Here is a 12247-nt window from a genome sequence, read left to right as displayed (position 1 = left end):
TCCCACAATCCCTTTATAGATAGCTGCCAGACGCCCAGTTAATGCAACACAGTAAAAATGTTTTTTTTCATGATCGTGGCCTTTTTCATGTACCATTCCTGCCACCAACACCAGCACTGCACGATTTTAAATACAGTATTTACCGCTGTATAACACGCGCCAGCGTATAACACGCACCCCAAGTTTAGGAGGGGAGTTTAAGGAAAAAAAACTTTTATGAGGGAAGTTTAAGGAAAAAAACTTACATTTTAAATGCCCATCAATGCAGCCTTATCAGTGTCCATCTGCAGCCTTGCCCATCATTGCAGAATGATCAGTGTACATCTGCAGCCTTGCCCGACTGTGTCCATTTGCAGCCTTTTCCAACAGTGTCCATCTGCACCCTTTTCTAACAGTGTCCATCTGCAGCCTTGCCCAATAGTGTCCATCTGCAGCCTTGTCCAAAATTGCAGCATTATCTGTTTTAAATTGTTATTGGTGCTCAATTTAGGAGGGAACGAGTGCCGCCGAGATTTACAGAGCCGGATGTCCTGTGTACTTGGCTCCTCTCGGCTAGTCTCGCAGTCCCGCCCCTTGGCCCGGCTCCTATGATGGATACAACACCGGTCCAATGGAGGGACGTAAATGCTAGGAGGTGGGACTGGGCATGACTGCGAGCAGAGCTGAGCGGAGTGGAGCCTAGCCGAGTACACAGTACACTCGGCTCTGTCTATTTTGGCGGCGCTCGTTCCCTCCTTCCCCTCCGAGGCAGCAGTTCGGCGTATAACACGCACCCACAATTTTCCCCTGATTTTAAGACGAAAAAAGTGCGTGTTATATGCCGATAAATATGGTAACTTTCTGCTTTCTTTCCCATGTTTCTTGTTTTATTCTTTTTAAAAGATGTCTAATGGCTCTTATGTGTCTAATGATTTATATTTCATTTTCAGGTTTAGTCATCTTCTGGAGACCTTGAAGCATAATGTTGACACAAGTAAATTATCTAAGTTAAAAAAGAAAGCACTTTTGTTTATGGGCTATTTCAAACTGGCTTACACTGATATTATGGTTCCCAATTTTTATTTTTGGTAATTTAACTTAGTTTTTTGCCTTTTTCCCCACCAATAGAGCTTTTTTTTGGTGATATTTGATCACCTCTGCATTTTGTATTTTTTGCGCTATAAACAAAAAAAGCTTGACAATTTTGAAAATAAATCATAAATAAATAATAGTATGTAGAATACTGTGGTACACTATCAAAAGATTTACAAAATACACAAAATAATTCACGTCAAGCCTTGCCCCAGAGAAACGTATAATTTGAGATTAGTGAAATGTTTGATCTACCAAAGCTTTCAGTGAACAATTTAGAGATTCCATTGAAATTTTACCATTTTGGTAAAATGCATTGAAGTCAAAGAGGAAGGTGAAATTAATGTGTTTTTTGGTGGACTTTAAATGGCTGCAATGGGCTTGAAATGGTTCCTGATGACTTATTGAAAAAATTGCTCCTCATTAGGCCCTTTATTCTGTGTTCTCTTTCACAGAAAGAAAAGCTACTGATGTTTTTTTTAATATGGCTGATCATGGCATTTTACAGAGTGCAATTGTTTTTGTATTAGGTCTTCAAAACATTCTTTACTCAAGATAGAAGAAAGGGAAAAAGTTCAAGAAAGTTATCAAATGAGGTAAGTAAAATCCTAATTTAACTGCAGTTTAAAAATCTTTACTTCTAGATATATTGACAACACATTATAAATGCTCTCGGGTCTTATGCCGAAATCATAACTGTATTATAACATGTTGCCTTTTTTTGTCATTTTTAGGCTCATATGGAAAAGATTATGCCTTAGAAAAAAATAGACAAAGAAAAACAATAAAAAGAACAGGCAAATAAATTCACAGTAAAGGTAAGTATAATAAAATCTAAAAATTCTTATCATGTAAAGAAAATTATTTTATTATTGATTTCACATTTCTTTTTTTATATATCAGAATTCGAATCTCAAAATGTTTATATATTATTAAGAAAAACAGTGTTTTGTGTGCTTCTCCAGGGACATCATTATCTGAAACCAGATAAAGATAAGTATGTAAAATATTATTTTTTGGAAATTAAAATTAAATTAAAATTAAAATTCTATACATATTTATTTTTTTTTAAAAATAGAGTAAAAAAAATGTTAAAGTCACAAAAGAGTGCAGATGGTTCTGAGTCTAAACAACATGAATTAGAAAAAAATAAGTCCCTCGCATTTACTTAAATATGCCATGTAGATAGGAGCACAGAAATTGACAATGGATGCACTGATAAAAACATATCAGCCTTACATGGATCAAAAGTCTAGTGATAGTACTACTGGCAAAACAAAGTTGATACTTCCAGGCCACTGAAAGGAAAAAAAGAGTAGAGCAATAATCTAGTGACAATAGTGCCCAAACAAAGTTGACCCTTACATACAGAAAGGAGAAAAAACAGCTGATCATTTGAGGAATCTTACATTTTAGCTGAAAATGGGAGTTGGAGGGGGGCAGGAATGAGTTGGAACAGTATTAATAGGCTGAATAGTAAAAATATAGTTCTGAAATACCAGGTACACCAATCATGTGTGATTTTTTTTTGATTTAGAGATTTCTGTGAAAAGAAAAAGGATTTGCACTTAGTCGTTCTTTAAAGACAGTGATTGAAATAGTTACATACAGCTTTTGAATTGCCATCATTTTCCCTGGTTGGCAAATATACCAAAAACAGGATGAGGAGGAATTGCACTGATGTTACTGACTGTTTGGAACAGGCTAAAATATAAAAAAGTACCTTTTTACAGAAGGGGTATGCAAAGGATTATCCTGATGGAGAGCAAATGGATAGGAAGCTAATTTTAAAAGATAAGATGCAGACTAGGAATAATGCTGAAAGTGCTACTTTTGCCATTGTTCCTGGATTTTCAAATTTTGGGGGATTGAAAAGATCCTGAGGCACTGGCAAGGTGGAAATGTCAATAACATTTTATCCAAAAGAGAAAAGTTGTGGATCTATAGAGCTAACACTTTGATCCCTAATGGTCTTAGTGCAGATCTGGACTCAAATTGTTTCATTAATAATCTGTACAGTTGCTATATTTCTTGGTGATGCTTTATATTGGTTATATTCTACTTACCCGTTTCCATTTCTGAGTCCTTACCCATGGCCACATCACCCTTGATGTTCCTGATCTTGTCTGATCTCAGAGGCTAAGCAAGCTTGGGTCTGGTTAGTACTTGGATGGCAGGCTGTCTGGGACTACCAGGTGCTGTAAGCCTCAGAGAATGCAGTTTTATTTGTCATACTATATTGAGAGGGCAGTATTACAAGTTGTATATGGTATACAAATTTGTACTATTTTATGTTGTTGTTTTTATTATATTTTATCTTGCTGCTGGGTTAATATGTTGTGCATATCAAGTGTATTAATTACATGGAGCTTGCCCAGGTAGAATAGGTTTTGGTGTAGAAAGAGTCTTTTCAGCCATGTCATGAATCCCCTGAAGGGTCCTTTCACATGGGTTTTCAGTTTTTTTAGTTCAGTTCAGGCCCCCCATGTAAATAGTTATCGGGTACCCCTACCCATTCACCCCAAAAAGCAGTAAAATGTAAAAAAAAAACAAGAGCCATCTTTTCCTGGTACCGTCTTCTTCTGCTGCTGTCTTCTACCTCTGCCATCTTCTACCTCTGCCATCTTCTACCTCTGCCATCTTCTCCCGGTGCCTTCTTCTCCTGGTGCCTTCTTCCCCTGGTGCTGTCTTCTCCCGCTGCTGGTTACCCACTAAAAGAAAAAAAAAGGCGCTGTTCTTCTGTGGCTGTCTTCCTCCATTGTGTTGTTGCCCACTGTCTGACATCTCTTATATAGCCATGGGGTGTAGCCATCCGATGACGCCACCCGTAGGGCTCTCTGGGTGTCATCATTGGATGGCCACATGCCAGAGATGCTGCTCCTGTGTTTTATCATCCTCATTATACCCAATGGGAGGTAATACAGTGTAAGGGGAGTGAACAGCATAAATGAATCATGCTTCGCCCCTGGATGACATCAATACGACTGGTTATCTATTTTTCTGCTTTTTAAATAAAATACCAGTGAGGATTATGTAGGTTTTCATTGTCTTTTAACATGTAAATATACACCGAATCATCCATCCATCCACCTGCCTGAGCTGATGAGAATCTCCAAGAGTCAGAGTCCTTGCTGATTAAGGAGTCAATTTAGTGTTGGACTGTTGGACCATTGTTGCGGGGGTCAATACAGAGAGGTGAGAGTTTGCCTGTAAAGGATTCACTGTAGTGGTGACATGAATTTGACACAAATATATATACAATATTGCTATGTGCGAATGCTATTATAAGCTTAAAATACACGGTACACTTAGGAGAGTAATGAAAAAACAATAGATCAAAAGGCTAATGATATAATTAGCCCAGCAGTCCATCCATCATCAGGTTGAGGGGTTAACTGATATAATAATAGGTATTCCTGTTGAAAACCTTCACTCAGCTAGAATCAAAAGTTCTTTCCCAGACCGAAGACACAGTGATGTATTGCGCTTTGGCTCAATAGGTAGTTGCAACATGCGATGAATTTATGCAAAAAAAAACCAAAGAACATATCATTGTGCAGTGAGCTTGAAACAATGAAACCGAGCAGGTATAGCATTACAGAGATACACTCACAGACATCAGATAGACCAAGACATAGAGGTTAGCAGTCAGCCGCTGTGAATGTGGCTCATACAGACAGCCGCTGCTGTTAAGCTGATGTGTCGAAACAGCAGTGATCGTACACTGGCTCCTCCCACGCATTACGTCACAGACCACGTGACTTTCTCAAGGATATTAGTGCCACCTATTGGTGCACATCAGTGCTGCATATCAGTGCCGCCTATCAGTGCCCATCAATTCTAAATATCAGTGCCTCCTCATCAGTGCCCATAAGTGCCACCTTATCAGTGCCACCTCATCAGTGCCAATCATTGCCGCTTCATTAGTGCCCATCAGTGCCGCCTCATCAGTGCCCGTCAGTGAAGGGGAACACAAAATTTTATGACAGAAACTAAGAAAAACTTTTTTTTTCTTCAAAAATGTTGGTCTTTTTAGTTTGTTTAGCAAAAATAAAAACCCCAGAGGTGATCAAATACCACCCAAAGAAAGCTCTATTTCTGGGAAGAAAATGATAAAAATTTAGTTTGGGTACAGTGTTGCATGACCGCGCAATTGTCATTCAAAGTGTGACAGTGCTGAAAGCTGAAAATTGTCCTGGACAAGAAGGCGCAAAAGTGCCTAGTATTGAAGTGATTAAAGAACATGCGTGATTATTGGTATATTATTTGGTGAAAAATTTTTATATCACTTACCATTTTGATGATATTTGAAAAATATATCAAATGTTTAATGATAAGTCCCCACTATATGCTGGTTATTCATGATGATCACTGAGATGCCACTACCTCAAAATGAGTCAAAAACAAGCCCTGGGAATCAAGTGACTACATTATTGATTTGGGTTTTCGCACTGGAGATGACATGGATGTTGACAAACTGTTTTTTATTCTGCTATATGTATATGCTCTAAATGGGAAGATGAGAAAAATAAGCACATTGGTGCACTTAATGGGGCAAATAACATTTGAAATAACAATTACATGAAAAGGCCTGTTACTTGCGTTCCCTTTCCTGCCTTGATGAGGACAACTAAAAGTTTGTCATTGCAATCTCACAAAAGTCACAAAATAGATGGTATAACACTCTAGACAGTGAGTTCTAGATGATGCAAAACACTTTGCATAACACAATATACAATGAAACCTTTGTAAAGAAATGCAACACTGCTAAACATTTTAAAAATCCAATGGTGTCCCTGGTTTGTGTGCAGGGATCCCAAACACATAACTTACTGTATCATATACTCATATACACTGTATAAGATTATTAGACATAGAAATGTCTTTGATGCAGTCACATCCATCCATCCATCCACCCATGACATTTGCAACAACTGCAATAAGGGTCTATCCACTTTTAACTATTTCCCATTCTTATTTTATTTATTATTACAGGCATTTCTATGACAATTTACTCAGCACTTTTTACATATATATTGTGCAGTCCATTAGCAATGTCAAGGGAGGTAACCAATAAAGCAGGGGATACACGGACTGAAAATCGGTCAGTTCCTGCTGAACTGGGAGACTTTTGGTCAGTGTGTACTGCTTTCTGTTCAGCAAAAGCTGGTCTAAGGATCGGCTTCTGTTGAACAGTCATGCTGGAAGCTGGCTGCCTGAAGAGCATTCAATCAGTGCTTGCAGCCAATGGCTGCCAGAATACAGTAGCGCAGCAGGGAAGATCTCTACATCACACATCGTTTGTATTGATGTGGGGATCTGTTAGGTGTTTTTTGTTCAACCCGCTGGTTGGATGAAAGAAAACTGAATGTGTATGCCCTGCTTAACCCATGGTTATATAGAAAAAAAGAAATCACAAGTGGCTAAATCACATATGTTCTCAACTTCTAGTGTTTTCTAACCTTCAGAAATAATTACACAGACAAATGACAGGAGTGAAAAAAGGTGTTAATACAGTTACTGTATGTGTTATTTTTCCTCCTACTAATTGGTCATGCTTTTAAAAACATAGTTTAACAAACACATGTCTCCAACTTTTGAGGGGTCACACTCTTAAAACAACTGTGTTGTAAAAATGTTTTTGGCTCTCCTGTAATGTGTCCTAAGGTCATGAACTTCCCAGATCATTTTCTTTTTTAACAACCTGCAGAGGCACATCTGGCATATGTCCATAATATGTGCTTAACCACTTAAGCCCCGGAGGGTCTACCCCCCTTCATGACTAGGCCATTTTTTTGCGATACTGCACTGCGCTACTTTAACTGACAATTGCGTGGTCGTGTGACGCTATACCCAAATTACAATTTACTGTCCAATCACGGCAGGAGCGGGTCACTGGCAGCATGCATGTGCGCCCCAGACCATGTGCACGAAATCATGTACATGCAGGAGGGCCGCCCTGCCACAATATATCTGCGTGGGGCAGTCCTTAAGTGGTTAAAGCTGATCTGCCCCTGCCCCCACCCCATTTTTTTCTCCCCCGCTTACCTTTGTGTCTGCACATTTCAGATACACACCATCCAGCCTTGTCCTGCTGAGATCCTCTGATGCTCAACCACAGCTCAGTCCTGCACCGCCATGAGACAAGCAATTGATTTTGAATGCTCCTAGCTTGAACCCCAGGGTCCAAATGGCAATCTTGGTCCTAGCTAGATCTATATGACCTGAAGTGATGTGACAGTCCTCCTTTATGGGTCTTTTGCATGACATAGGACAACCAAACTTTAGAGCAACTTTGAGCTATACTGGAGTACTGTATTTTCCAGTGTATAAGATGACCTTTTACACTTAAAAAAAATGGCCAAAAAGCATGTGTCTTCTTATACACCGGGTATAAAATGCCGCCCGCTGGATGTCAGCCTGCCAGATGCCCCCTGGATGTGCAGTAATACTGTAGGTAGCTGCGGCTACCTACAGTATACACCGTTCAGCCAATCCTGGCGAGCGATGTATTCTATTAATGAATACAGAGCCTGCTCGGATTGGAGTAACAACTTCTGCCAATCCGAGCATGGCTACATACAGTAGCCTGCTCAGATTGGCTTTGAGAGTCAGAGAGGCGTGGGCTAATGATATGACAGCCACTGCCAATCTGAGCAGGTTATGTATTCATTAATAGACTACATCACTCGATTGGCTCAGCGCGGTATGGCTCCAGCTCCAGTAAGAAGAAGGAAATATGAAGCCTCAGAAGGGGTGTCGTCTTATACGGTGAGTATAGGCAAAAACTGTAAAAAAAATGGAAAATTAGGGGGTCGTCTTATACGCCGGTCATCTTATACGCCGGAAAATACGGTATTCAGTCTGGAAATCCTATGGAATAAACTCTCCCTCAGGAAAATATCTGGAGGACATTTTATTCTCATTCATGCACTTCAAGAGAAATTTAACTTACCATGAAGTGTAAGTGAGATATTAACTGGGGGCACAGTTTAGATTGCATGAGCCTGACGGTATGATTTCTATACTATTTTACCACCTCCTTCATACAAAAATTTCCAGCTTGTCAGTGGGAGGATATTACTTCCCTACTTAATACTTTAGTCTCACCAACAATTAATAATAAACGTATTCAGTTTTATATAAGTTATAAAACACTCCTGCCCACCTAAATAAAGTGGATTTGGCACGTTCACATTGGTCCTGCCTGATGATATCTGCTTATTGATCTCAAAAAGGAATATTAAGTGGATGCTGGTGACATTGTAGGTGATATTAATAAAAATTTGTATTACTACTATACTCCATGAACATCATACTTTGCTTATACGATATTGCTTTAGTATGCCTCTGGCTTTTCTGATTTTATACATTAAAATGAAGCAATCACAACCTTTAAAGTGGTTCTAAAGCCAGAGAGTTTTTTTTTACCCTAATGCATTACCTACATTAAGGTAGAAAACCTTCCACTGGTTGTCCCCCCCCCCCCTTCAGCCCCTCCAAATACTTACCTGAGTCCTTACAATGTGCCTGTCTGCACCAGCACTGGTTCTCCCTTCTCATAGGCTCAGAAACAGCAGTGGGAGCCACTGGCTCTTGCCACTATCAATCAAATGCTGTGAGGAGGGAGTGGGGGGGGGTTTAAGCTGCGCTGTGTGTGTCAATAGTTGCACACAGCCCAGCTTGGAAGCAAGCCCGCAGGTGCACCACTATAGGAAGTGGCTTTCTATGGTGGTACATCGAGAAGAGGAGGAGCTGAGAGTGCCGGTGGGGACTCCAGAAGAGGAGAATACCATTGCACAGAGCAGGTAAACGTAACATGTTTGTTTGTTTAAATATGTTTGTTTGTTAAAAAAAAAAAAAAATATATATATATATTTATATTTATGGTTGAAGCCCTATGACCGATACAGACATGGGTAACATTTATAGTTAACATAAGACTTACCATATGAAATGAACCTGAAAGTGTGACTTGTTCTGATGGACGGTATACCAAAATAAGGGGGCATACCTTAGATTTAGAAATTAATATTCTGTTAAGAGAAATTAATAATTGAGAAATGCCCTTAAAAGGGGATGGGAGGGTGGGTATCGTGCACAGGAAACGGACAAATACCACAGGCGTGCGGGCTGGTTAAATACCCCCCGGGCTCCTCCCATAAATTCAGGCCACCATACTGGCCTTTCTACTTATGGTTGAAGCCCTATGGCCGATACGGACATGGGTAACATTTATAGTTAACATAAGACTTACCATATGAAATGGACCTGGAAGTGTGGACTTACCACATGAAATGGACCTGAAAGTGTGCCTTGGTCTGATGGACGGTATACCAAAATAAGGGGGCAAAAACATACAGGTAGGGATATAACATTTTATTAGTTTTCAGTTGTTCATTGAGCTAATTTAGTAAATGCCTGTGCCATCTCAACTTGAGGGTTAGGGATGTAAGGGGTGAAGCAGGCTGACTTCCACCTGCCTAGTCTTTTAATGATGTGATCTGGGACGCCGTGGCGGGATGCCGCCGAGGCCGCTCCGATACGGAAGGAGTGGCCGGAGTACTGGCTGGGGTTAAGGTGAAGGTTGCGGAGAAGTATCCTTATGTGTTTCACAAACTGACAGGCACTTAAAGGGGTTGTAAAGGTAAAAATTTTTTCACCTTAATGCATTCTATGCATTAAGGTGAAAAAACTTCTGACAGAACCGCCGCCCCCAGCCCCCCCGTTTTACTTACCTGACGCCTCGAAAGTCAGCTTCGCGTTCCCGACATCTGTTCCTCCGCTCACCCTGGCCGCTGATTGGCTGCAGTGGATGGATTGAAAGCAGCGCAGCCATTGGCTCGCGCTGCTGTCAATCACATCCGATGACGCGGCGCGCCGGGGGGCGGGGCCGAGTGATACAGGGAGCGGCTATAGCCGCCGGCTGTATCACGGGAGCGCGCCCGCAAGCACTCACCACCGTGCGAGGGAGCTCGCATTAAGGTGGTGAATGCTTGCGGGGAGGAGCTGAAACAGCCGCCGAGGGACCCCAGAAGACGAGGTTCGGGGCCACTCTGTGCAGAACGAGCTGCACAGTGAAGGTAAGTATAACATGTTTGTTATTTTAAAAAAAAAAAAAAACACCTTTACAAACGCTTTAAGGGTTTGACTGGGAACGGTAGAAGGGGGCTGGAGTCCAGTTGTTCAGGCAGGAGTGAGAGAAGATGATTGAGTATGGTGACTAGACACCAGCTATTATTGGTTTTGTAAAGGTGGATGTCCACTCCAGCACCTGCCTGCTGGATTTTAGAAACCGCAAGGTGAAGGATGAAGTGGTCTTGGTAGCAGACCAAGTGCCGTCTGCGTAGCACTTGGCCTGCGGGGTTGCTACAGGTGAACTCGCCAGGTCGCAAGAACCCGCAGTAGGCCAAGTATATGGCTGCTTGTAGGACCATACTGGGGAGAAGACCAAATGGAGAAGTAGTCAGGATGGTCAACATACCCCTAAAGATGGCCCCCGTTATGGGTAAATGTTTGGTACTGACCACCGGTTGGTGTTTCTGGGTGCCACGTAGGATGGCTCAGACAGCGTGGGATGTGAATAGGGAAGACTTTGCAGGGTCTTGTAGCGTCAAGAAATGTTGTATGCAGGCTAGGTATAGCCGAATAGTGTTATGAGATAAGGCCAGCTGAGAATGTCAATATGAAATGAAGGCCAGTACGTGCTTGACATCTGTTGTTTCTTCGGAGCAGGGTGCCAGGAATTTATTGAACGCACGCCAAGCTGTCTGGTAGGCTTTGAGTGTGTTATGGGACAGTGAGTAGTTGATGAGCTGGGTTGCTCCTTGTAGGTGTTGTACTAGTTCAGGGTCAGCTGAGACCAAACGGGGATAGGGGCCGAAACTGGATCGGCTCCGAGCACCTGTTTGAAAAAGGAAGTATAGTTAAAACGTGACAGTGCGTCTGCTGCTAGGTTGTATTTGCCTGGAATAAATGAACAGTGGATATTAAACTGATGTTGTAAAGACAGTTGTACCAGTCTGTGCAGGAAGGACATGACTGAGAGGGACTTGGACCTGCCTTTGTTGATAATATCTGCCATGGCCTGATTGTCAGTGGTGAAGACCACAGTTTGTCCTGTCCAATAATGACCCCAGAGCTGTGCGGCTGCCACTATCAGATAGAGCTCGAAGAGGGAGGATGTTCGGGTGAAGCCAGTTATTAACAGTATCTGTGAAGGCCAGGGTCCTGAAAACCATTGGTGGCCAAAAATTGCCGCAAAGCCTGTGGAGGCTGCCGCATCTGTCACAATCTGGGGTGAAAGGGACGAGATCGTAGGTATGAATAGGGATTTACCATTCCAGGCAGAAAGGAATTCCTCCCACATGGATAAGTCCGCTACTGCTGCGGTATCTATATTGAGGATCTGATCAGGGTCCTGTGTTTGTGAAAGGAATATCAGCAGACGTGACACGAAGGTGCGACCCTGTGGAATGATTCGCATGGCGAAATTAAGCATTCCCAGGAGAGATTGCAGCTGCTTTTTGGTACACCCCCTAGTGTGAGTGAATTCTCGGAGGACCACCCTAATGCGGGTTAGTTTGTCGAGGGGGAGGCTGGCCTGCATGGTGCAGGTGTCTAAGTTGACTCAGAGAAAGGTAATGGTGTGTGCTGGACCATCAACTTTATGTTCCGCGATGGGAACATTGAGATTTCCGAATACGACTCTCAGTTTGTCGAGATCTCCTGGGGGCATGCTGGGTGATTCTATTAGTAAGAAGTCGTCCAGGTAATGGATGACCCATTGACACTGAGCTTTGTGCAAAAGTATCCAGGTGAGGGACTGAGCAAATGTGTCGGTGGCTCGAATCGGTATTCCGCGACTGCGACAAGCTATGAATCGAAGTGTGGGACATGGCATGAATCGAGGCCCAGACTATTGTGGCCTACCGGAATTAATCGATGCCTCACGAATGCCCAAGAAACCAGAGTGTGATGTGTTGATAATGAAATGTTTGCCTTGATCATGAAATGAATGAAACATCTTGCCATGACAGAGGCCTGACTCGGTCATGCCGCGACTGCGATTGACAGCGAACTGGACTCTGGAGCATGTATTGAAATGAGGCAAGAGAAAATATTGATGCACACTGGAACGAATCGGTGCATCTTGGATGCGACTGGATTCGAATCG

General features: G+C 42.0%; 1 long non-coding RNA gene across 1 annotated transcript in view; it reads left to right on the top strand.

Annotated features, from left to right (window-relative positions):
- The window catches only part of LOC141121702 (uncharacterized), a 67388-nt gene that overhangs the window by 40067 nt on the left and 15074 nt on the right, over positions 1-12247 (top strand). Inside the window, exons 2-3 of the long non-coding RNA XR_012240592.1 lie at positions 1602-1667; positions 1806-1889. This is a non-coding gene — a long non-coding RNA (uncharacterized lncRNA). The remainder of the gene's footprint in view (positions 1-1601; positions 1668-1805; positions 1890-12247) is intronic.

This window comes from Aquarana catesbeiana, linkage group LG01, assembly GCF_042186555.1.
Source record: "Aquarana catesbeiana isolate 2022-GZ linkage group LG01, ASM4218655v1, whole genome shotgun sequence".
Classification (NCBI taxonomy): Eukaryota; Metazoa; Chordata; class Amphibia; order Anura; family Ranidae; genus Aquarana; species Aquarana catesbeiana.
This window is presented reverse-complemented; position numbering and strand designations above follow the sequence as displayed.